The 25,406-nt window shown below is 35.3% G+C and overlaps 1 protein-coding gene across 2 annotated transcripts in view; it reads left to right on the forward strand.

Annotated features, from left to right (window-relative positions):
* LOC149792469 (soluble guanylate cyclase 88E-like) overlaps nucleotides 1-25,406 on the forward strand; it is a 501,393-nt gene that overhangs the window by 159,176 nt on the left and 316,811 nt on the right. For both annotated transcript variants that reach the window (XM_089971051.1, XM_089971054.1), the window contains exon 2: nucleotides 9,147-9,472. The gene's annotated coding sequence lies outside the window, so the exon portion shown is untranslated. The remainder of the gene's footprint in view (nucleotides 1-9,146; nucleotides 9,473-25,406) is intronic.

Genomic DNA, 25,406 nt, shown 5'->3' on the forward strand with positions numbered 1-25,406 from the left:
TCAAAGGTTACTTTAACATTTATCAAAGGTTACTTTGACCTTTATCAATGGTTACTTTAACCATAGAATAACCTAAGGGTAGGGCGAATACAATATTCTTTATTTATTCAATGAATGTAGTTTACAAATTTTTGTCAGATTAACGAATCATGAATCCGATCGGATACAGAGTTGGCTTGAAGCTCAGCCAATTTTCATACAAGATCACCTTATTGATAAAGCCTTTCACCATGGATCTCAGCAACTGATCGCATAAGCTTATGCATCACATTTAATCAAAACCTGTTAAAACTAATCTGTATGGTAACAAGCTCAGCAATTCAGATGCATGATCACCACAGTTTAGTACGCATGGATGTAGTACACTGAACAACTCGTCAGTGATCTTCATATACGCCTAGTTTAATCGAAATTGGACTAGAAATTTGAACCCCAGAAAGGCAACTTCCGCCAATCAGAATTCAGTATGCCTCATTAATATGCGTGGAGCTCGCACATTATTTAACCTGTCCGAGATTCTACAAATGTAAGTCAATTTTTTAAGTTGTGTCAAAATTTTAATCAGAATTAAGACATCCAGAATGATGACAAATTAGTGGTAAAATAGCTCACTCCACCTGAGCCTTTAGGTCGAACGAAGATAAAATAAACCCTGATTTAAGATATTCACTTTCTTTATTTGGGACCCCAAATCACTTATTTCTACAAAATTATTTGTTAGAGTAAACATTCCACTCCAAATGGAAGGGGTTACCAGGCTTTGTAGCCCCGTGTTCATCCACTCCCCGTTCCCCCCCCCCTCCCCCGGCTCACATCCACCTAGGTGGTGGAGTACTGGGCAAAAAAAAACAACATATCTACTGTCTCATGAGTGTATATGTCTCGCAGTAAGCAGAGCGTTGATCAAGATACGTATTGACTAAGGGTATACCGATTCAACACACGCGTGGTATAGTATACGCATCAGTTAAAACAACGACTAATTGAATACCAATTAACGATTGGACAGTACAGTATAATCATCAAGGAAAACAATGCCTGAGCTACGAAAGCGTGAGTGGTTTAGCTGGGTAGAAGAAGCTTTTTACAAACCAAGCGTTGTCACATATCGTCAATTGCACAACTTCACTTATTAGAGGAGAAGGGTGTTAGAATCAGGCCCAATCAGGGGAGGGAGCATATGTCCCGGGCCTCAACCTCTAAGGGACTCTGTTTTCATATATAAAATATACTTCGTCGTTTATTTAGTTGTCTTATAAAGCATTATTTCGTAAATTATATTGGTTTTATTTTGGCATTAGATTCATTGCCAAATATCAATATAACCAGGGTCTAGGGGCCTGGAACCCTCGAAGTGACACAGGCCTTTCTTAACCTCTCAAGGGGCCTGGTTATAGTAAAGTATAGGATTTGCAGTCATTTCGATGGTTTTATGTCTAGAAAGTTAGCTCTGAAAGATATAATTGCCAAAAAGATGTACGCTAAAGCGCTTACAAAATTCAGTAAGTTTAAAGTGTTTTTAACAGGACCAGATTGAGTGATGGGTAATCGAAACCAGAATTGGATGGAAGGTCTAATTAGTAATGGCACATTCTAAATCAAATGCCATCGTATAAGAATGTGTATCTGGAGATTAATTCAAGAAACACTCATATTTTAATATATCTGAATGTACGTTTTTTTTAAAATATTACATCATGCATAATATACAACAATGAACGAGGATGTGCGCCATCTTACTCAGGCACTACTGGCCGGGGCCATCACGCCCCAAAACTAGGTGAATGGAATAACAGCGTTGGTGAGGAAAGGCTACAAAAGCCCTGGGGTCGAAAGGCCTGTGCAAGCGCCAAGGCGAGCCAGGCCTGCGACGGTGCCACTCTGCGAAAGACCGGTGACTACCTGTGTACAGGCTTCCATATTTCTTACAGCAAAGGCCGGTGACCACGCCAAGGCTCTTAGACCTGTGTCAACGCTTCCAGCATTCGTACGGCAAAGGAAGGGTGCGTTAGTAATGGACTATGGAGTAACAGATGAAAAATACATACAGGCTTGAAGCAGTTGCGAAGACATTTCTTCGAGTCATGGGCCAACGGTACGCGAGATGGTTGGTCACGATGTACAAAAACTTGGCCGTGTAAGATTTAGCATTTAGATAAAGAAATAGGCAGCGAACAAGTTGATTAACGTGACGGACTACTTTAAGAGGAAATATGTGGTCATGCGTAAGCAAGACGAAATAGAGCAGGTAGTCAATGACGCAAACATACTAATACTGCGGCTTATTGAACTTTACATGCACGAAGGATATTGATATATTTTCTCTGCCATCTTTACGGCTGCGAGATAACAATGCTAAAGGGTTCATCACTGCCTTGGTACTTTAGGCGTGCTCGCAGTTCCCTGAGATCCGCTAAGTGTAATCTTTCATTCAGATTATAACTCAAAAAGACTTACCCATCTTTCATCCAGAGTAGGAAAGATTCTAATCGAAGAGGACGCGCTGGTCGAATTGAGGGCTTAATTGCTTTAACCATTAGACACGCGTTATGTGTGTGGTGTCGAAGATCGTGTTATTGCAGGGGTATTAAATATAAGGTTAGTCGGGATTTCGTTCCATCTTATAGCCGTCTTTAAGGTTTACAAATTGACCGAATTGAAGAACGAGTCGGAAACTGTGTACCTAAAAGTCCCGACGTGTCCAGAAAACTAAAATTTAATATTACCCCTTTGATCGAAGAACTGAGATGCCCGACACAAGCGATAATGCGATAACATAGAAAACTGTCGAACGGACTTAAGAAACGTTCGCCTGGCAGAAATTTCGGAAATCGAAAGCAAACTTAAAATTTGGTATAGGAGCCCGCCGCGATCTTTTGACAAGCAGGCTAATACTAGCGTTGATGGCGTCAAAGCCGCCCTGAAAATTATATATATATACACGCATAAAGCTTACATATGTGAACCAGAAACAGATTTCCGAAGAACTATCAACAGTGCGAGCTATCAACTGCTCCTAATTATATCACATTTTTGCCGGTGTGTAGACTAGATCTCGTTCAAACAGAGGTTTTAACATTAGAGAATTAATGGAACAACTCATCATTTTGTTACCATAAACTTTAGATACCAAAATAATTGTTTGAACATAATACGTAAGGCGTACGACACATCGATCCTAGTTGTAACAGAACCACTTCCGTGAAAAGGCTGAGTTATCTATCACAGCCGAATTTCCCGTGAGATTTGCACAATGGGGTCGTAATGGACTTAAAGCTATTATCAGCCACCACTGTACGATAGCACTGAATCTCTATAGTTAAAATTTCTTTATAATGTGGTAGACTGACCTGTTTCGCGTTAATGACGTTTGCTTATCTGAATATCTGTCCCGTAACGTAAACAAAATCTGCATGTTAGGTGTCATTTTTTTTTTGTTGCTAAAAACTAAAAACGACATTTGGCGCATTAAGACTACACTACAAATCACTTGTTGAAGTCGCTATTAGTACGTAATGTACTCAATTAATACACATCAAGCTATATGGGCCATTCACCTGACCTGGGTTGATATTTTTAACAGAGAGTCATGCGCATACCGTTAAAAGGATATTTTCATGACTCGTATATAAAAGTATTGATTTATTTCATTTGGCGTATGGGTCAAACCATAGCGGAACGACGACACAAAGCAGTCGTCCTATACAGACCCTGCAGTTACTGAGACGGATATAAGCGTTCAGATCCTACCCCAAACGACGACGCAAAGCACTCGTCCTATACAGACCCTGTAGTTACTGAGACGGATATAAGCGTCAGAGGCGTAGCTATGATATTTTGCGCCCGGGGACGAACTATAAAATTGGCGCCCCAGCCCCCTCCCCGTTTAATCACATTTTTGAATATTACCCTTGTTTACTTATTATAATGTAACGTTGTAAGCCTCATTTTGGCGCCCCTGTACCTTGGCGCCCGGGGACATATGTACCCCCTCCCCCCCCCCCAGCTACGCCTCTGATAAGCGTTCAGGTCCTACTCAAACGACGACGCAAAGCACTCGTCCTATACAGACCCTGCAGTTACTGAGACGGATATAAGCGTTCAGGTCCTACTCAAACGACGACGCAAAGCACTCGTTCTATACAGACCCTGCGGTTACTGAGACGGATATAAGCGTTCAGGTCCTACTCAAACGACGACGCAAAGCACTCGTCCTATACAGACCCTGCAGTTACTGAGACGGATATAAGCGTTCAGGTCCTACGCGGGGTAAAGAGCTTTTTGACTCCTTGGTTTACACACCTTTCCACTGCTAACGCAACCCCTCCCCCATCCCCTGGGTTTGAAAAAAAGGTTTCAAGCCAGAATACCCATCCTATTCGGAAGGGAAAGTTGACCCCATGAACAACGAACGGTAGGTAAATAAGTCCTTTTCTAATCATCACTAAGTCAATACCCAAAATAAGACTGTTTTCATCCTTCTTCTTTTCTTCTTCTTCTTGTTCTTCTTCTTTGTCTTCCCCCATAACGGCATAAGTGGCGCTAAATCCCCATTTAATCACTATTAAAACAAATTGTTGACAAATAGACGCCGCCGCATGCACGTTGCCTGTCGTACGAAAGGCCGTAGCATGCTAATTTGAATTTACATCCAGGTGAGTTAAAAGCTAAATGTACTTTATTCGACACGTACGGAGGCGGTAAACCAAATCCTTGATCGAAATCATTATTACGTAGAATATGTGCATTTTAAAATAAAACAGACCTTTTATTATTGACCTAACCTGCTCGAGAAGCTGACCGATGCAACTGAAAATATCTCTTTTATGATGTTTAGCTGAATCCATTTTCAAACTTCTGGCATACTAAGTCAGTTCAGAGTCAGTATTAGAAGAGAGACATGAACACTTTTAATAACACATATGTTAGAATTGCTATTTCCAGTGTTAGAATTGCTATTTCCAGTGTTAGAATTGCTATTTCCAGTGTTAGAATTGCTATTTGCAGTGTTACTTGTAGGGGTTTGAGCTTAAGTAACAAGACCAAGTAAAACCCAACAAACAATTTCAGGTGTCCACAATTTAAGTTTATTTGAGGAAAATATAAAATCAAACAAGGTGAAAGAATTAAAAAATAACCCACAGTGTATGTATTTTCGAGAGGGCAAATTTCTGTCGAGCTACGAAAAGCACATTAGTTTGGGCCAGAGAACAATTAATTAGATTTATGGGGACAGGCGCTTGTTAAATCGCTATACTGCAGTGATTCAAAATGTCTGGTCGGTAGTGGTAGAGAATTTTAAATTAAGCATTCGTTTACTTAACAGCGAGACGACTATTAGGGACACGGCTAACTTCGATTTCATAGTGGAACCGTCAAACTTGAAAAATTTCCAGAAACCGTTAGGCGAAGACCTGGATTGGTTGCGTTAAATAGAGGCGTGTTTCCCACACGTAATTTCCTAGCTCTAAATATTCCCCATCGAAATAGTCAATTAGTCTAAGCTTTGCTGCAAGAGTATATATACAAGGGATACCGCGAGTCATTTTGGAAGAAATTCTCTCGTAAAACATTTTTTCCAAGGGACCGGAGTTCTGGAAGGTCGACGGTCACATTTTTGGCTGTAGAAGCGAGAAACGCTTAGCACAAAATGTATTTTCGTCAAAGTCACAAAATTCGTTGATACCAATATAATGATTTGCTTGAATTATTTGATAATATGTGCATGTATTTAGTTGTTTAAATTCGTAGATCAATTCTCTCGATATAAGTATAACTGTGTTGAGGTTATATATATATATATATATATGTATATATATATATATATATATATATATATATATATATATATATATATATATATATATATATATATATATATATATATATATATATATATATGAATTTGTACAATAATCTTCTTTATAGAAGGTTGTCGAATGCTTTGAATTAGTCGCCTCGAATTTATAGGAATTATGTTCTAAGAATTTCTTTTATTACTTTAGTTAATATGAGTTACGAGAAGCCGTGTGAATTCAACGATCTTAGGTAGTTTCATGTGTGATAAAGACTTGAATGTGTGTATTCGCTGAACATAACGTAAAGCCAGGTAGTTAATTTCATTCATTCATTTGTGTAATTGAGACGAGAGCGGAACTTCTAAGTCTGGTGTTAATGCGAAGTGATGAATCAGCCATTAGGAAGTACATTAATCCTATGAAACTAGGTTTTTCTTGGTCTGCCATGCTTGGCCCGATTAAATAGCCTTTGTTATCTGTTTCAATACCGATAGTAAGATCTGATAACGAGAGGAGAGTAATGTTCTATCACCAGTAGAATAACCGACAGGAAATTTAGGTTGTTCCCTATTTGTTTTAAAAGGGGAATCTAGCTCTTCAGACGTATAATCAAAAGCATCCTATGTACTTACGCACTGACTTATCTACATGCATACATATCCACCTACCCACACAAAGTTTTAGGGCCGAAATTAGGCGGGACAGTAGGTACGTTGGGAGAGAAAAGGAAAGGAAAAGGGCGAAATGACAGAGAGCAGCTACAGTGGAATTGGAGTGAACCAGAGATAAGCAGGTTATGCAATTGTACAAGGCAATGATTTCGATTGTTCATTCTATCGTATGATGAACAAATTATATCAGTAAAACAGATCGGCTATTTTTTAATAAATATATTTGTGTTTTGAAATTCGGTGAAAGATTTATTCCCAAAAGAAATGTATCTTCCTAATGTACCGTGTTATCGCCATTGTTTATGTAATTGATTACATTTTGATTTTCTATGTACATTCGAGTCATTTTGTTCTATAAAACTGCTCAGATCTCTATTTATTCTACCGATAAGTTTACTCGATCCGTGCAGTAACACCTAGGGCGATAATCTCCTAGATAACGAGAACCGAATAAAGCGGACACCTTGAAAGAAGGTATAATCCGCCAATCAACACTCACCCTTTACAAAGAGAGGGGACGTTTACAAAATTTCTAGAATGCAATGCTAGTATTATACTATCAATTTCTCACTAATCGTGAAACTGTTATAAGTTATTCCGAATGAAGCTTTTATCGTACTCTGTGATAATACTAAATTCAACAGGATTATCTATTCCGAATGTTATTATTTCGATGTAATCCCGTGAATGAAGAATGAAACTGATGTCCTAGAAATTTTCATGTAATCAGATGAAATTAGTTAGATATATAAATCTATGAATATAATCACACAATCCTCAAAGTACTGACCGTTTAAACCAAAGATTATTCACTCTGATGTATCCAACAACATGCCAATAAAATATTCATCTCTGACTTTTACTAACGTTGTGTTTAAGTGAAAAACGTACGGTGCGTGTATCTTCATTATATACCGAGCGTTTGCATTTCAAATAACCAAATATGATTCACTAGAAATTCTCAACAATTAAATCGAATTATTTAATCATAATTCAACTGTCGTGAACACAAATAGTCTTGTTTTGACCTTCAAATCTCATTGAACCAATCAAATACTTCGGGCAATAGCACTATGAATTCCACGCTTGTTTACGTAACCCACATTCAAACTCGCGTGCCATGTCTGACCTGATTAGTTGTTAATTTCACCTAAGATCAACCTCCTTGTCATGATCGAAACTATTACGACGGAATATACATGTACTTGTACGGTAGTACTAATCATTGAATTAAAGGACATACAATACATCTTCATAGTCACAGATGACTTCGTTAAAATTTATTTGATAAATTCAAAAGATGATAAATAATTCCAAAAAACCAGGCTGCATCAATTGAAATAACAGTTGCCAGTGAATATATAATGTTTTTACACAAATATATTTCATCTTTATTTGGCATTTAAAAAATGCAATTCCAGTAGCACCAATGTACCTTACCTAACATTCCATATTTGGCATTGTTGTTTTACAAGTATGAATATCATTAATGTATTTTACACTCCATATTTGGTATCAATTGTTTTACAATTACGAATGCACCAATGTGTCTAACACACCCTATTTGGCAGTAAATTGTTTACAATTACCAATGCACTAATGTGTCTAACACCCAATATTTTTGGAGTAAATTGTTTACAATTACCAATAGCACTAATGTATATATCACTCCATATTTAGCATTAAGTGTTACAATTACCAATAGCACTAATGTGTCTATCACTCCATATTTAGCATTAAGTGTTTACAATTACCAATAGCACTAATGTATATATCACTCCATATTTAGCATTAAGTGTTACAATTACCAATAGCACTAATGTGTCTATCACTCCATATTTAGCATTAAGTGTTTACAATTACCAATAGCACTAATGTATATATCACTCCATATTTAGCATTAAGTGTTTACAATTACCAATAGCACTAATGTGTCTATCACTCCATATTTAGCATTAAGTGTTTACAATTACCAATAGCTCTAATGTGTCTAACACACCATATTTAGCACTAATCATTTAACAATCCTGCAAATTGTATCACTGACATTTAATGACGGATATCCTAATGGATAGCATTTTCTGCCAACAGGTGCTTGTCTGATAGGTACTGAATTAAAATATATAAAAATCTGCAATTGTATATCCAATACAAATCATCTGTTAAATTCTTCAAGAAGAGAAAACATTTTTGATGGTTTTCGTATTAAGTTCATAATTGTTAAGAAATTATGGTGTTGAAAATATAACTGAAATATAAATGATTATTTGTATTTCAGTCTATACTGAGACATTCAAAGAATGAGGTCAATATAAAATATAGAACAAAATATTTAAACCGGCTTGATCAGTTAAGGTCATCATTTTTGTTGTTGTTTGTTTTTTCAAGTGAAACGAATGAAACGTTTGCAATTATAACAACGTTAGAATGACAGCTGCCTAGATGCTACCATATACCTACTATTGACATATACTTTAAATAGTATATTACGGTAGTTTCAAAATTGCAATTCATTTCCTCAAAACATAGACAATTTACTGTTAATGCATACACTGAGCAAAAGAGGGAACTTGTCTCGAAAATATGTAATGGTCACTGAATAATCTTCGGTTGTATTGAGCATCTACAACAAACATCTGACTAAGGTGTCATCTCTACTCCCACTTGTCTGTTACAGCTCTGTATTTTCTACGTAGTAGAAAAGGGCACCAACCTTTCCTGTCTCCTACTGTTGCTAAGTGACAGTGACTGAAGTGAACACGCCCATTTTACGGACGAAGATCCTGACATATGGACCAAATCAAAGACTAATCAGTGATAAAGATTTGATCGATCCACACCTTTTCTGAAGAACCATGCGACAACTAAGCGAGAAAACCGGAAGCCCGTCTTTGTTAAGCTTCTTGTGAATCTGTTGGTGTTAGGACAAGTAAATGAATACAAGTTACAATCCAGAGGCTTGATTTAGCATCGTCACCTACTTGGCATGGAATAATCTTTGAGGTAAGTGGGAATCACAGTACTTTCGTGCATATATATATATATATATATATATATATATATATATATATATATATATATATATATATATATATATATATATATATATATATATATATATATATATATATATATATATATATATATGGATAAGGGATACGAATACCCAATGCTGACTGTATAAGTATGATAACAAACCATTAGTCTCATATTGTATTAATACTTGAAGAAGTGGAGAACAACAACAGAATTATCCAATGGAGACCATACAATTTAATCTGTTTGATCACACAATGCCTTGTAGCCAAAATGGAAACCCGTCTTAACGTCTTCAACTTCTCCTTTCTCAGTTACCATACTGAAAAATTTTTTATTAAATAACGTTAGTACTGAATCTTTATCCTGTTACGTACTTTTACCTTTGCATCGTTATCCTATTAGAAAACCAACATATTAAACGTTAGTTATGATAAAGAAGAGACGTACAAAAAATAAATATTGTCTTTGGGTTTCAACTATTGAAATGAAAATCCTGACCGTTATTATGAACAACTGATGCAATGAACTAGAGTCCAAATGCAACACTAGTAATGTGTGTGAAATCAGTATACTAGTAATGTGTATATAATTAGTATACTAATAATGTGTATGATATCAGTATACTAGTAATGTGTATGAAATGAGTATACTAGTAATGTGTATGAAATGAATATGCTAGTAATGTGTATGAAATTAGCATACTAGTAATGTGTATGAAATGAGTATACTAGTAATGTGTATGAAATTAGTATACTAGTAATGTGTATGAAATGAGTATACTAGTAATGTGTATGAAATGAGTATACTAGTAATGTGTATGAAATGAGTATACTAGTAATGTGTATGAAATGAGTATGCTAGTAATATGTATGAAATGAGTATGCTAGTAATGTGTATGAAATGAGTATACTAGTAATGTGTATGAAATGAGTATGCTAGTAATGTGTCTGAAATTAGTATACTAGTAATCTATGAAATTAGTATACTAGTAATCTATGAAATTAGTATAATAGTAATCTGTGAAATTAGTATACTAGTAATCTATGAAATGAGTATGCTAGTAATGTGTATGAAATGAGTATACTAGTAATGTGTATGAAATTAGCATACTAGTAATGTGCATGAAATTAGTACACTTATCACCACCAGATTAGTATAATTGTTACTTAGGACTTGATGCGCTTTTATTTATGATAAACCTCCGTGTTCAGCAGACACACAAGGGACTTACTCCGTTCGTTATTTAAAGTTCTTCTCTAATTCAAAACTAAAGAATATTAGGTAATACGAATGCTTCAACCAAAATGTGTCTGTTTTGAGCACTTGCTCTGTCTGAATTAAATATTCGTTAGAACACGTTTTGTTTTACTGACAATACAGGCGTATAAGTTGAGTCTTTCTACAAACATAATGGTTCCTAATATGCTGCCTCATAATGCGCTGGCAGACTAGGGTCTATGTTGTTTTGTTTGTTTTTTCTTCTACTGAGTACTCTTAACAAACTGAAATAGGCCCAGATCTGCTTACTTGCCTGCTGTTCTAGAGTCAATTCAGAATCAAAGATGTTCTAATGAATACTGTTTGGTTTATGTCGATGTGAAAATATATTCTCATGTCAGAGTGTTTGGGCATTCTTTCTCTACTTTACATCATAATTTTGAATATACAGATGAGCAATTTGCCGATAGGTGTGAGAATTTGTTTTTGGTGTATATACATTTTTTTCTTCAGAAAGGGAAATACCTTAAAAATGCAGATATTAGCAACATATACAATCCCTAGATTTGCTTTATTACAAGCATCAGTCAATCCAGTGACATTATGATATGCCGTCCTTTATATGATAGATTGGAGAATGTTCTTTTGTGCACTGAATTTTCCTGCCGTAAAAAAAATGAAAGACCAAAGAAGACTCGTAAATATTATGTTTGGGCATTTTGTTTGAATAATTTTTCTCATTCTTCGTTACTTAATGCGTAACGTCAGTCAGATAAAAACTCGTTGCTTAAAGCGTAACGTCAATCAGACAAAAACTCGTTGCTTAAAGCGTAACGTCAGTCAGATAAAAACTCCTTACTTAAAGCGTAACGTCAATCAGATAAAAACTCCTTACTTAAAGCGTAACGTCAGTCAGATAAAAACTCCTTACTTAAAGCGTAACGTCAGTCAGATAAAAACTCCTTACTTAAAGCGTAACGTCAGTCAGATAAAAACTCCTTACTTAAAGCGTAACGTCAGTCAGATAAAAACTCCTTACTTAAAGTGTAACGTCAGTCAGATAAAAACTCCTTACTTAAAGCGTAACGTCAGTCAGATAAAAACTCCTTACTTAAAGCGTAACGTCAATCAGATAAAAACTCCTTACTTAAAGCGTAACGTCAGTCAGATAAAAACTCCTTACTTAAAGCGTAACGTCAATCAGATAAAAACTCCTTACTTAAAGCGTAACGTCAGTCAGATAAAAACTCCTTACTCAAAGCGTAACGTCAATCAGATAAATACTCTTTACTTAAAGCGTAACGTCAATCAGATAAAAACTCCTTACTTAAAGCGTAACGTCAGTCAGATAAAATTTCCTTACTTAAAGCGTAACGTCAATCAGATAAAAACTCCTTACTTAAAGCGTAACGTCAGTCAGATAAAAACTACTTACTTAAAGCGTAACGTCAATCAGAAAAATTCGTTACTTAAAGCGTAAAGTTTGCACTGAAATCAAAGTTGTCTGATAGCGGCCGACATATATACGATACAGAGTAACTAAACTTTTTACATGGCATATTGTTCAAAATGTGTTCGTGAATAGTGTAAAATGCAAAATTTCACAAATTTGTGCATGTACATATCTTAGCAAAATGTGTACATGTATAAATTTCTATTACATGGAGATCAGATTGGTTCATGCAAGTAAAGCATATTGGTATATTCTTTTCATAATAATAAATCTGAAAGAACAGTGATGCTCTCTGATAAGGGATTATCTTCTCGTGTTATTTATATACAATTCCTTGTAAGAGTAGTTTTACTTGGCATAAAGATCAGATGCGGGAGGTCACGGGTTCGAAACATGGCCGAGTCATACTAAAGACATAAAATAGGTACTATAAACTGCCACATTGCAGACATCGTAGCAATATGACTAAAACATTGTTAAAGTTACGTTAAAAATCAAAATCACACACAGACACGCACACACACACACAGACACTCGATATGTAATTTGATAATATAAAATCATTTCTCATTTATATGTTTCATGTGTAAAAATAACATGCAAGGTAAACCATATTCTAGGAGATTCTAAGAAGAAACAAAACATTTGCATACTAAATTATTATCATATGTGCATGCAATAATGTGTGTACTTCGATCAAATATTTGTTTTGAGTGAGGGATTTGAATTACTATCACGTGTACTTCGAATAAATTTGTTTGAATGGGATATTTTAATTACTGTCACGTGTATATCGAATGAATTTGTGTTTTGAAATGGATTATATTAATTTATAACATCAACTGATATTTGAAAAAGAAAACTTGGATTTTGGTGCCGATTACGTTGCGTATTTCAAAGATACCGAGAAAAAGGAGTACAACTTGTATGAGGAACAAGTAACACTAGACCAGGAAATTATTACTGCTGTGAAAAAAAGACCGACAAGTGTAAGGAAAAAATCTTATTAAGTTATATTGAACATTTTCGACCATTACGTGATCGCTTATTAACTTTCGAAATACATCTATTATTAACTATTTTGCTGTTTCTAGCAACGCTCTGAAATGTGATAATAATTTCTGCATACTTAAGCTTTTTATGGTTGTTCACTCCTTGTTAATTACTTGTTTCAGTTTCTACCACAAAAATTAAGCAAAGTTCTCAAGAAAATAGAAAACCTTATTTTATTAATAAAATTGATACTGGTAAATTAGAAGAGATAGTAAAGAGGACTTATGATGCACATGATAAACCGTATATCAGAATTACATCAACAGTTTATGTTCTTCTATCCGGTCATAATTTAATGACACTGCCAATATTAGCAATGCGATTTGTAATAAAAATAACAACTAATGGTTTGGAACTAAATGCTAAAAGACACGCAGAAAATATCACGATGTGAGAAACACTCATTTAAATAGCCCCAAACAGACAAACGTGACAAATTGTATTCATCCCGACTTGGGTTTATAGAGATAAAGCAGTAATTTATAATCTTCAATGCCAGCTTACATTGAATATAACGAGCACGCGCTTCATTTGGTACTACATTCGTATAATAAGAGTGATACGAGAGTTCATCGTGTTCATATATGCCTATAGTGAGTCTGCCAACCAGAGTTCTTCACACTTCATTCTGACGTCGTACGGGGATTCTCCAATGCACCCTACATGGGAGCCAGGAATTGTCTGAAAAATACACCTACGACATATCATAAACAATTTGCTTTTAAATAATTAAAATATTTTTCTTGTCGTTATTTAGGTAATGATGTATATACCTCTATATAAGTCGATGCCAAACGCAAACAACATAGACCCTGATATTTCGTCGCATAATGAGCAAACAGCTCATGGTCCATGTTGATTGTTCTACTGATTACTTCTAACAAACTATTTAGAACCAGAGCTGCCAGCGCATTAGATTTCTGTCGGTGCAGTTCAACTCGACTTAAGTGATTTCATGCTTACGTTGGATGTATCCTACATCCTTAAGAGACGTTGCATGTATCCTACATCCTTAAGAGACGTTGCATGTATCCTACATCCTTAAGAAACGTTGCATGTATCCTACATCCTTAAAAGACGTTGCATGTATCCTACATCCTTAAATGACGTTGCATGTATCCTACATCCTTAAGAGACGTTGCGTGTATCCTACATCCTTAAGAGACGTTGCATGTATCCTACATCCTTAAGATACGTTGCATGTATCCTACATCCTTAAGAGACGTTGCATGTATCCTACATCCTTAAGAGACGTTGCATGTATCCTACATCCTTAAGAGACGTTGCATGTATCATACATCCTTAAGAGGTCTTTTCGATTTACTTGATTTGAAGTGCAGTTACCTGTCATGAATAGCGCTTGAGGTTGGTTATTTTTACAACAAAGCATTCATCTGAAATAGTTTTATGCAACGGAAAGATTTTGTTTCGCGCAGTTGTAAATGTTCAATTTTGAAAAATGGAGAATATTTGCAGTCCTCTATAATCAATGTAGTCCGTATTTCGCTGTAATCTCGTCATAATCAACCTGTGTCATTAATTAAACTCTAGCGTTTTAATTAGTCTTACGAATCTAAATCTTGAAAAAAGTAGCAAAAGGACTTGAAACCAACAATTCGAGTAACAATAGCAAACAATTTATTTCTATACTGTGTAAGTGGAAATTCAAGAAACCTTTATAGATTTGTGAACTAAATCCCAAATTATCCTAAAAGTCATACCAGATTTCCAAAAATACAGAATGTTTCAAAATGAATTTCAATATTCTTGAATCTTCCAATATACATTAAAGATGCAATCCAGAATGTCTTTGACGACAATTATTCCAAAATAATATGTTAATCCAAGTCATGGCGCACATAGTAATTCCAATGAATTAGTTTCATTTCTCTTGAAAATCACAGCAGGCTGTAAATGATTTCTACAAACTGACCTTAAAACAAGAACGAATTATTTGTTTGTCATATTCCTATTTATACACATTCTCGTTTCACCTATATAGCATTGAGGAGATATCCAACCCAGAAACCTAGTCTAACTGTAAACAACACTGACCTTGAACTCTTGCTGCGTAAGCAGTTTGTATGAAATTTATGAGCAAGTGTTAGCTATGTCAGCATTCTCTTTACAACCTACAACAACCATGGACAAAATATAACAGCACATGAACTATAGTCATGATCCAGCTTTATGATTAATCAGAGACTAGGTTTCGTCCAAACACATCCAATCATCCAATCAAATTACTATTTATAGGCTGAATTAATTTCGTGAGACTAGAAGATAGGTGGTGTTTATGGGTGGGGTGGGGTGGTTCTCACTCTACTCCACTCCACCTCCTCGGGCTTGTCCTCAAATCAATTATTGACATGTCAAGGTAACTTCAGACGCATTTTCCTGTCACATATACTTTACCAGCACTTCTGTCGTAGTCTATTGATCCTTTTGTCCTCCTTTCTTAAGTTGCAACAGCATTCGACATGTGTCGAATCCATTTATCACATATTACACAATTTTGTTGTTCGTTGATGAAAGGTGTGTGTGTGTGTGTGTGTGTGTGATTTGGATTTTTAACGTAGCTTTAACAATTTTTCAGTCATATCGCTACGATGTCTGCAGTGTGACAGTTTATAGTGATGTCTAGCACTGGTGTATCATGCCGCAGACATGTAGCATGATGTCCCACCCAGTCACATTATCCTGACACCAAGCGAGGCAGCTGTTAGTACCATTTTTGTAAGTCTTTGGTATGACTCGGCCGGGGATCGAACCCACGATCTCCCGCATCCGAGGCGGACGCTCTAACCACTAGGCCACCGGAGCGATCCGTTGATGAAAGGTACATTTAACACCGTGTCCAATCCGATTCAGATTACGATCGACACCAATATTTTGTCATGTTTCTGTTGACCGTGTAGTTAACAGTTTTCAATTTATGAAAATGACACATGAAGGGGAACATATTGTTATCAACGACAACTCTCCCTAACAACGACAACTCTCCCTAACATTTTATCTCACTGACTGTAAAAATAAGAGGATTAGGAATTTCAATGGTCACAAAGAATGATCTTTTATTGGTGTCCATCAAATTGCCATGTTGGACAGTGGGGATCTGATTTTAATCAAATTGTGACCTTGTCATACCGAGGACCTAAGTGCCTTTTCCTAGGAAAACCGAGGTATGTGACCAGGAATGAGCTGCCGTTTCTCCTCACATAATGTGGAACATGTTATTAAAAATTAGAAAATAAAAGTATTACCAGACTGATATCGACTGGCGATAAAAAACGGTTCAAATGCTTAAATTAAAATTTTGCTTTCATTTGTCTAACCGCTTTACTAAATTTATCTTTCTAATAAATAAAATAATAAGGTCTTCTGAATGAATAAATACGGCTGATCGATGAATATCACAGAAAAATAATAAAATTCATTAGCACTAGTGGCTATAATTGGATTCGAAGATGTAATTTACTGTGCTTCTGATCGCCTAAGGTCAATTTGATTTTTATTGGGTTTAACGGACGTTTGCATAGTCAGTTCAGCATTGTAAATTAAAGCCGTAACCACCGCCACCCCCTCCAATTAATCGCGTTGTACTCTTCATCCTGATATCAGATCATTGTCTTATTGCAGCCATTTATCATATTCACGATATTTATTGACATTAAAGTCACGCCGCAGACTAAACTGAAACTGGGTCGATCAGATGCTCAATTGTGACATCGCATATGTTTTGGGGTCACTGAAACGTATTTTGTCCGATATAAAATCGAATTGTACTGATAAATGAATGTTTTGTAAAGGCAACAGCACAGGAGCTGTAGTGGCTCTGTGGTCAGTACCCTAGATTTGCCACCAGAAAGATGAGTTTATGTTTGTGTCCAGACTAGGTCGTATCGGAGAGAACGTATCGCCTGGTTAAATGATTATTGATATTTCTTGGGAATTTCTTTTCTCCAGGATCATCTTTCGATGCAATAAGATCTTTTTTTTTTATAACTAAAATAATATGTTACAAATAAGCGCAATAAGCTGCAAATGTTTCTTTAGAGATATTATAAAAAAGTGTTTCAGTCTTGTTTGATGGACATCTGTGTATAATTATTTTCTGACTAAATATGATGCGTGTCGTTGAAGAAGCAAGTCCTTTCTAGGACATGTAGTTATTATGTTACATGACGTATCCAGTAAAGCAACCCCCATATTTACTTAAAGAGCTGTTGGAAAACATTGCTTTTATTTTTGTTTATAAAAATGTTTATCTTGGTCCTGACATGGTCTCCATACACAACTAAAGTAATGATCCACATAAAAACTTTATAACATTGTTACGGATATCTGTATCATATATTAATTTATAATTTAGCTCAATTTAAGTCATTCGGACTTACGACATTTATATTTTAAAATGGCTGGCTCGAGTTATAGTTCAGATACGTGTGTCTTACGTGTAAAATTTCATTAATATATCAAGGCTGTTTGCCAACGTTATGTTAAGAACTATATCGGTCAAAGTACGTCACACATTAGTTTGAACGGTGTTCACGAAAGCATCACCTGAAACTAGGAGTGCCATTGTTGTTGATTGGCTCTAAAATTCGGGAACGTCTGCACGTGATGGCTAAGCATTTCACAATATAATGATTTAAATGCTTGAGAATCATTACTGTGATTCTAGTTGTGTTGATTTGATGCGCACATAGTGACTATATAAGAGAGGTAAAGCCCAACATCAAGATTCTGCAGTTTTATGCCAGTTCCATGAGAGAGAGAGAGAGAGAGAGAGATTTGGATTTGTAACGTAGTTTTCATTATTTTAGGTCATATCGATACGATGTCTGCAGTGTGGCAGTTTATAGTGACGTCTAGCACTTGGGCATCATGTCGCAGACATGTAGCATGATGTCCCACCCAGTCACTTTATCCTGACAACAGGCAGACCAGTCCTAATACTAACCTCTTAAGGCTGAGCGCCAAGCTCAGTACCAATTTATGTAAGTCTTTGGTATGACTCGGCCAGGGATCGAACACACGACCTCCCGCATCCGAGGCGAATGCTCTAACCATTAGGCCACCGGAGCGGTGTGTGTGTGTGTGCGTGTGAGAGAATGAGAGAGAGAGAGAGAGAATTATTCGAGTGGAAAACAATTTTTCTAAATTGGACTGTGCCTGTCCAATTATGTGAAATTATTCATGTACCTGAACATTTAAATAATTCCGTCGGATTATGTGAGCTTTCAACACTTCAGTAATATTCTACTTTCTTGGAATTTAACTTGATTAAAATCATTTTGATTGTTAAAACCGTCTTTCTTCATCTGTCCTAGCATATCACATAATCAGGTTAGAACCTTCATTCGGAATACCTTTGGATAGTTTCGGGATTAATGTGAACTTGATCGAACAATTTAGAATAATATTCAAGGAATTCAAACACTGTAAGTTCTTTTTTAATTCGTTCACTTTGTTTGATTTCAAATTTTTTGAAAATAAATTTATATTTTTGGAAAATTGAATGCTTGTTGGGTTTAATTTTGTCTTATTATATTGTTTAAGGCCTTAAACGTGATAACATAATAAAAAAGAATAAAGAGTTTGTACTCCTACTCCCATCCAATAGATTTACCACGTGCAACAACTACTACTAGCCCAACATAAAGAAATGTGGCAATTTAACTGTGTTGAACGAACGGACATAACATCATCAATATAAACAAATTGGCAACTAGATCAGCATTCATTTACTGTGTCTTACGAACAAATTCAAAATCATTGTGGCGATTGTTGTTAGATTGTAAAGTCTGACCTTTGTGATTTTTTCACAGTATGACGTCAGTACTTGCCTTCCTTTGGAACTGAAGTCATCTTCTTTGGAGTGATATAAATTTTTGAGAAACATGTCGCGAGAAATAGACGCGTATCTTTGAAAACGCACTAACCCATATCCATGACAACTTAAAATTGTCGAGGACGGGTTGTGTTAAAGAGTGCCAATTGTATGTACCAGTCATGATGTGTTGATGGCTGTACAAATAAAGTTGAATGCTTTAAGCTTAGAGATTCATATCAAAATAAAAAGTGACGTCAAGTATCGGCTCATTAGCAGCTATAGTTGTTGTTAAATACGACTTCTAAAAATGACTGCAATATATCAGTTTATAATAACGCATTTGACTGCGAGATACCAGTTTGTATTCGTTGTAATTTTCACATTATTATGGCTTCACCATTAAACAAGAGTAGACGAGTAGAGATTCCAGCCAGCATAAAATGGATTTGCAAATATCATGATCACACAAACAATCAACCAAAAGACAATAGGAAGCTTTTGAGAATCATTGGACAATATCAGGAATCAATGCAGATCAATCCGCCAAAGAATCCAGGCAAACAAAGGTTCTTCATGAAATTGATATACTATTTACATTCATAGTGTGATGTGATAATTGTGTAAATTTATATTCATGTACAAGTGAATGATATAATAAAGTGAAATAAGCACGAGTCAATAGATGTATGCATTAACCTATTTCAACCATTTTGAATATACAGCAAAAGTACGGATAACAAATACATGTACACGGTATGATGGCATCGTAAAACTCGTTAATCATTCACTTGGATCGAAGGTATCCGCATTAATGAGGTACCGCTCTGTATGTCTGTGTATATATATATATATATATATATATATATATATATATATATATATATATATATATATATATATATATATATATATATATATGCATACAAGTGTGTATGTATGTCTGCTTTTAATAGGACATGTGTGACATTTGCATTCGAATTCATTTCAAGGAATTGAGTTTAAAACGCTTCATTTAATATGCCATAACAGTATCTCTGCTTCGACTTGACCAAATAACGCTTTAAGCTAATCTCTGCTTCGACTTGACCAAGTAACGCTTTAAGCTAATCTCTGCTTCGACTTGACCAGGTAACGCTTTACCCTTCTTGTGCATCTTGCCATTATTGATTTTTAAAAAAATCTGTAAAATATTATGCCCAATTTGTAAATGAATTGATTAAAACACTATGTACCTAATTTAAAGCACAGGGCAGCAGTCTGATTTATCATCATGAAAAAGCAGAAAAAATACCAAAGAAACATTCTAATATATTAACAAAATAAAACAGTTAACAAATAAATTACAGTGTTATGAATCCAGTCTCTATCATGAAAAAACCAAAAGAGGAAGTAAATTTGTAAATGACTTGTACACGTCTGTGTTTTTTTTATATCCAATTGTCTAATAGCTGGATTCCGCTGTACTATACCGTATTTTGTAGTAAGGATTCTTAACAACATCCCGATCTCTGTTCCACTTTTTCCACCTGTTCCATTTCTTCTTTATATTTTTTTTACAACTTTTACATTGTACAGTTTCCATTTATTTGTGAAACTAAATTTACAATAGCTGACGTAGCACAAATTGGTGGCAGTCGAAATAATTGTAAGACGGATGATGTTAAACCGTTGCCTTCAACTAACACATTTTCGTATTTTTGAGAGTAAAGTCCTCATCGTACAGTAGATCTGGTGCCTGTAAATGGGTGGGTGTGATTCATCAACCAGATAACCGGTATTATTGCAAAAGCGTGTAGAGCTTTCAGTAACGTGTTGGTTAGTCTTCTATTTTTCTTAATTATTATTCTATGCATTTTTTTCTCTGTAATAGAATTTGCAACAACATACCATTCTACGTCTCATTAAGTGGGTTGGAGACTTATTTGTTTCGTGGTGTTTATGTGATTATTTTCAACAAACGGGTATTTGATTCCTGACATTTATATAAAAATATTTTTCATTAAATGGGTTGGCGACCTATTTATTTAGTGATGTTTATGTGATCATTTTCGTTGACATGTTATACATTTATCAACATATCAAGAAGTTTCGTCTCTTTTTCACTGTTCATATACATGTGTTATGAACTTTAGCTTAATATATTTAACCGTAATTTTTAAATGCGTCCCTAGAAATTTCAAAAGGATTTAGAAAATCTGAGTAATGTGTCAGGCGTGTATTTAAAATAGAACAGTTCACAGATTCTTGTAGCCGTGTACTATGTCTATCGATTTAACGATCCGATTGGACAGCAAACAGAACTAGGGTCCAGAGTGATTATCTGCCACTACATTATAATGGACTCTATTATTCATTATCAACATCGGATTAATCCACATGCAGCAATAGAATCGTCTATCTTGAGATGATAACACCAACCGCATATACTCGCTTATCAGACTGATCCAAATGCAAACTGCATAGACCCAGATCTACCGTCGCATAATGCGCCTATAGGTCTAGTTTATGTAGTGTTACGTATATCTGATTTAATTCGTATTTGTTTAATTTTATTGTTTGTTTGTCAGATTTAAAAAATGTATTTTTATTGTACATGCTATTTTAATATAATCTTGCTTACGTGATTTGGATTTTTTTTCTCAGAAAAAAGTTTGACTTTGACTGATTCAATTGTAAACACATAAAGCTGACCTAGCTCCTGGCCTTTTTTTAAAATTAGTAGTAGTCACGTGAAGAAGTTTTTTAATATATTCATTTTTATTGGGGGAATAATAAGGCTGAGATCCAGGCTGTGTTGGATACGAGACCCTCGACTTTAGTAACAGTCATGTGAACAAGTTTATTTAATTTATTTTTTGTTAGGGAATGATAAAGCTGAGATCCAGGCTGTGTTGGATACGCGATCCTCGACTTGTGAATAGTTTATAGCGAAGTAAACAACGTTATTTTATTCTTAGAGTAAAATGATTGGTTTTCGTCAGGCCCATGTTTTGAGTACGTGATGTAAACATGATCATGTGACCCTCTCACGAGTACTCATTATATGCCTGGGCTTAAAACATTTGGTGTCAAGGTGTTCTTTTCTTGTATCAGTTTGTAGTTTATTCGAATTATTTGGATTCAAAAGGATTAATTCTTTTTTTTCTGCAAATATATGTGTGATCATACATTCATTAAACACCGGATTATTTCTTGTATTTCTACAAGGAATTGCAGACATCCACACTATCAATAATACAGCATACGTCATCGCCTTCAATCTTGAATTCTGCTTTGGGACTCGAACTTGAATTCATTAGAACATTTAGTTATTAGGACTTCTAAAATATCGTTGATTATTCTTACTTTTTTGGGGGGATTTGATTCTTAAAACCGTAAGTTCTTATTTTTTTAATTTTTACAGTATAGTAACAGGGAAAAAATAATTTGTTAAATTGTTCAAAGCTTGTTGTTTTCACTCTTTCTTGTCTTACTGTTTATTCAAGCCTAAACACGTAACATAAGAATAGGGCTTTCATCCTCGGACAAGTTTGAATTGTAGCTAGAATATTTCAGAAAACTTTGTTTTTGAAATTTCAATTCCCCATGTTTTTGAAATCCCAGTGAGATCGACTAGTTTTTTCTAAAATGTCATCAAAGTGAAAATCTTTCTTTCAAATTCTGCCTAGATGAATTGACCCAGCTTGAAAGAAAATAAGAAAATACGATCTTTCTGAGGTAATGGCTTCCTTAACTAAACATGAAACAAGAAATATTTTGGTTCAGTAATTGGTAGAAAATAATGTTTTGGATAAAAGTGCATTGGTTTAGGTCAGTATGTATGTATCAGACTCTGATATAAAAGTGAAGGAATTATAATAAAAATACAAGATGGAATTGGAGTTGAGGAAGCTGGAACTTAAGAAAGATAAAGAAGAAAAATAAATGCAAATGCAGTTACAAGAAAAACAAATGCAGTTACAATATGAGAAAGAGGAGAGAGAGAGGAAAGAGAGAAAGAAAAACAAATGCAAATGCAATTCGATTAGGAAGAAAGAGAGACAGAGAGTACAAATTCAATTACAATAGAACAAAAGCAAAAGGAAGAAAAAGAGAAAGAAAGAGGGAGATGCAACTGCAAATGCAAAGAGAGAAGGAAGAGAGGGAATATCAATTTAGAATAAAATTATGGAGCTGCCAAGTGAAAAGCGCATTCCCACTTCAAATATAAATTTAAGTTTTGATGTTGCAGAGAATATTAGGTTAGTGCCCCCTTTTAGAGAAAAAGATGTAGACAAATGTTTTCCTTAGTTTGAAAACGTTGCTGAAAATTTGAAATGGCCAAGCTAGCATCGGACAAAATAATTACAATGTACACTCATTGGTAAACTAGTGATATTTATCATTCACAGTCAGTTAAAAAAATGGTGACTATGATACGGTTAAGGAATGCTTCTTAAGGGTTTTGGAGTTAGTCCCTGAAGCTTATCTGCAAAAATTCAGAAACCATGTAAAAAGCAGCTGGACAAACTGATGCAGCATTTGCTAGAGGAAAAGAGCAGTTATTTGAGAGACGCACTTAGCCAAGAAAGTTGAACAAGATTATGAAAGTCTCAAACAACTTACATTACTTGAAGAGTTCAAACACTGTGTCCATAGTGACATTAAGTCTTATCTTGACAAGCATCATATTAAAACCTTGGAAAATGCTGCTCGTGCTGCTGATGAGCTTTTTTAACTCATAAAGTTCCTTTTGTAAATACGACTTCTACTTAACAGTCTTCTGGCAGACTAATACAAGCCCTTCTAAAACTCAAACTGGCACAAGATCCTTGTATGTTCCTACGTGTACCTATTGCAAGAAAAAAGGACACATTATTTCGGGTTGCTACAAATTGAAAAATAGGCATCAGAATCAAGGGAGACCTTTGCCAAATGCTCTTTTTTCTATTAGATCAATGTCATGGTCATGTATTGAAAGCAATACATTTGTTGGGTCTAACAAACCTAAGTCTGATTTTATTATGGAAAATTATGAACCATTCATATCGAAGGTTCTGTATCACTCTTCGCTGATTCGGCCAATCCTATCCCTATTATAATTATAAGGGACACATGAGCATCTTAGAGTCTTTCATTGTCAGGTACTTTGCCTTTTACTGACAAGCCTTCTTCTACCGAGTGTTCTTATTCAGGGAGTAGAATGCGGCTTTGTTAATGTTCCTCACCATTGTGTAAATTTGTCATTATACTTAGTTTCAGGACCCGTGACAGTCAGAACAGTCTCTGTTTTACCCGTTGAGGGCATCCATTTATTACTAGGCAACGACCTAGCTGGAGACAAGGTTGTGGTTAATCCACTTGTAACTGACAAGCCTTGTTTGGATCAGAAAGTCGATCCAATTGAAAAAAGAATTCCCTGATTTACTCCCAGCTTGTGCAGTTACCATAGTTATGGCAAAGAAAGCTCTTGAGAATGATGTTGATCACGAAAGTATTTCTTAAGCTGATACAAGCAATGGTAACGTTTTTGATGAGGTCACATTACTTCTTGTTTGGATCACTCAGAATGTATTGATTACAGTGATTTTCGTTTAACTACTCATTCTCTGTATTCTAATCAGGGTGACAAACGACAATCACTTGTCGTCGAACAGGAAAAAGAGCCTGAGATCTCCTGTTTGTTTCAAAGAACCATTAGTGAAACTGAAGCCACTGAAGTTCCTGTCTGTTTTTGTTTCATTAAAAATGGAATACTTAAGAGAAAATGGAGACCTGTAGAGGAACCTCCTGGCAATGAGTAGTCAGTGAACTATAACATTTTAGTTCCAAGACCATATAGACAGAAAATACTTAGTCTATCCCATGAAACTCCTTTGGCTGGTCATTTAAGGATTAAGAAAGCCTATCACAAGATCTTAACTCTCTTATGTTGGCCAAAAAGGAAAAGCGGTTATGGTAAATACCGTAGATCTTGTCAATCTTGTCAAATGGTAGGAAAATCCAATTAGAAAATACATAGGGCTTATCTACAACATATTGATGCCTTTGACGAACCTTTTATTAGAATTACGTTAATATTGTACTGTTCCCTTAACTACGACCAAGATAGGTAACCAATATCTCTTGACCATTATGTGTGCTTCAACAAGGTATCCAGAGTTTATTCCTTTGAGGAATATTAAACCTAAAACAATAGTGAAAGCTATGATAAAATTGTTTACTCAGTTTGGCATTCACAAATATATCCAGTCTGATCAAGGCTCAAATTTCATGTCTGTAATTTTGCAGCAAGTTATGAACGAATTAGTCATCCAGAAATTCAAATCTTCTGCATATCACCCTAAGAGCCAAGGGGC

Source organism: Sinohyriopsis cumingii, chromosome 9 (genome assembly GCF_028554795.1).
Source record: "Sinohyriopsis cumingii isolate HCF-2022 chromosome 9, ASM2855479v2, whole genome shotgun sequence".
Classification (NCBI taxonomy): domain Eukaryota; kingdom Metazoa; phylum Mollusca; class Bivalvia; order Unionida; family Unionidae; genus Sinohyriopsis; species Sinohyriopsis cumingii.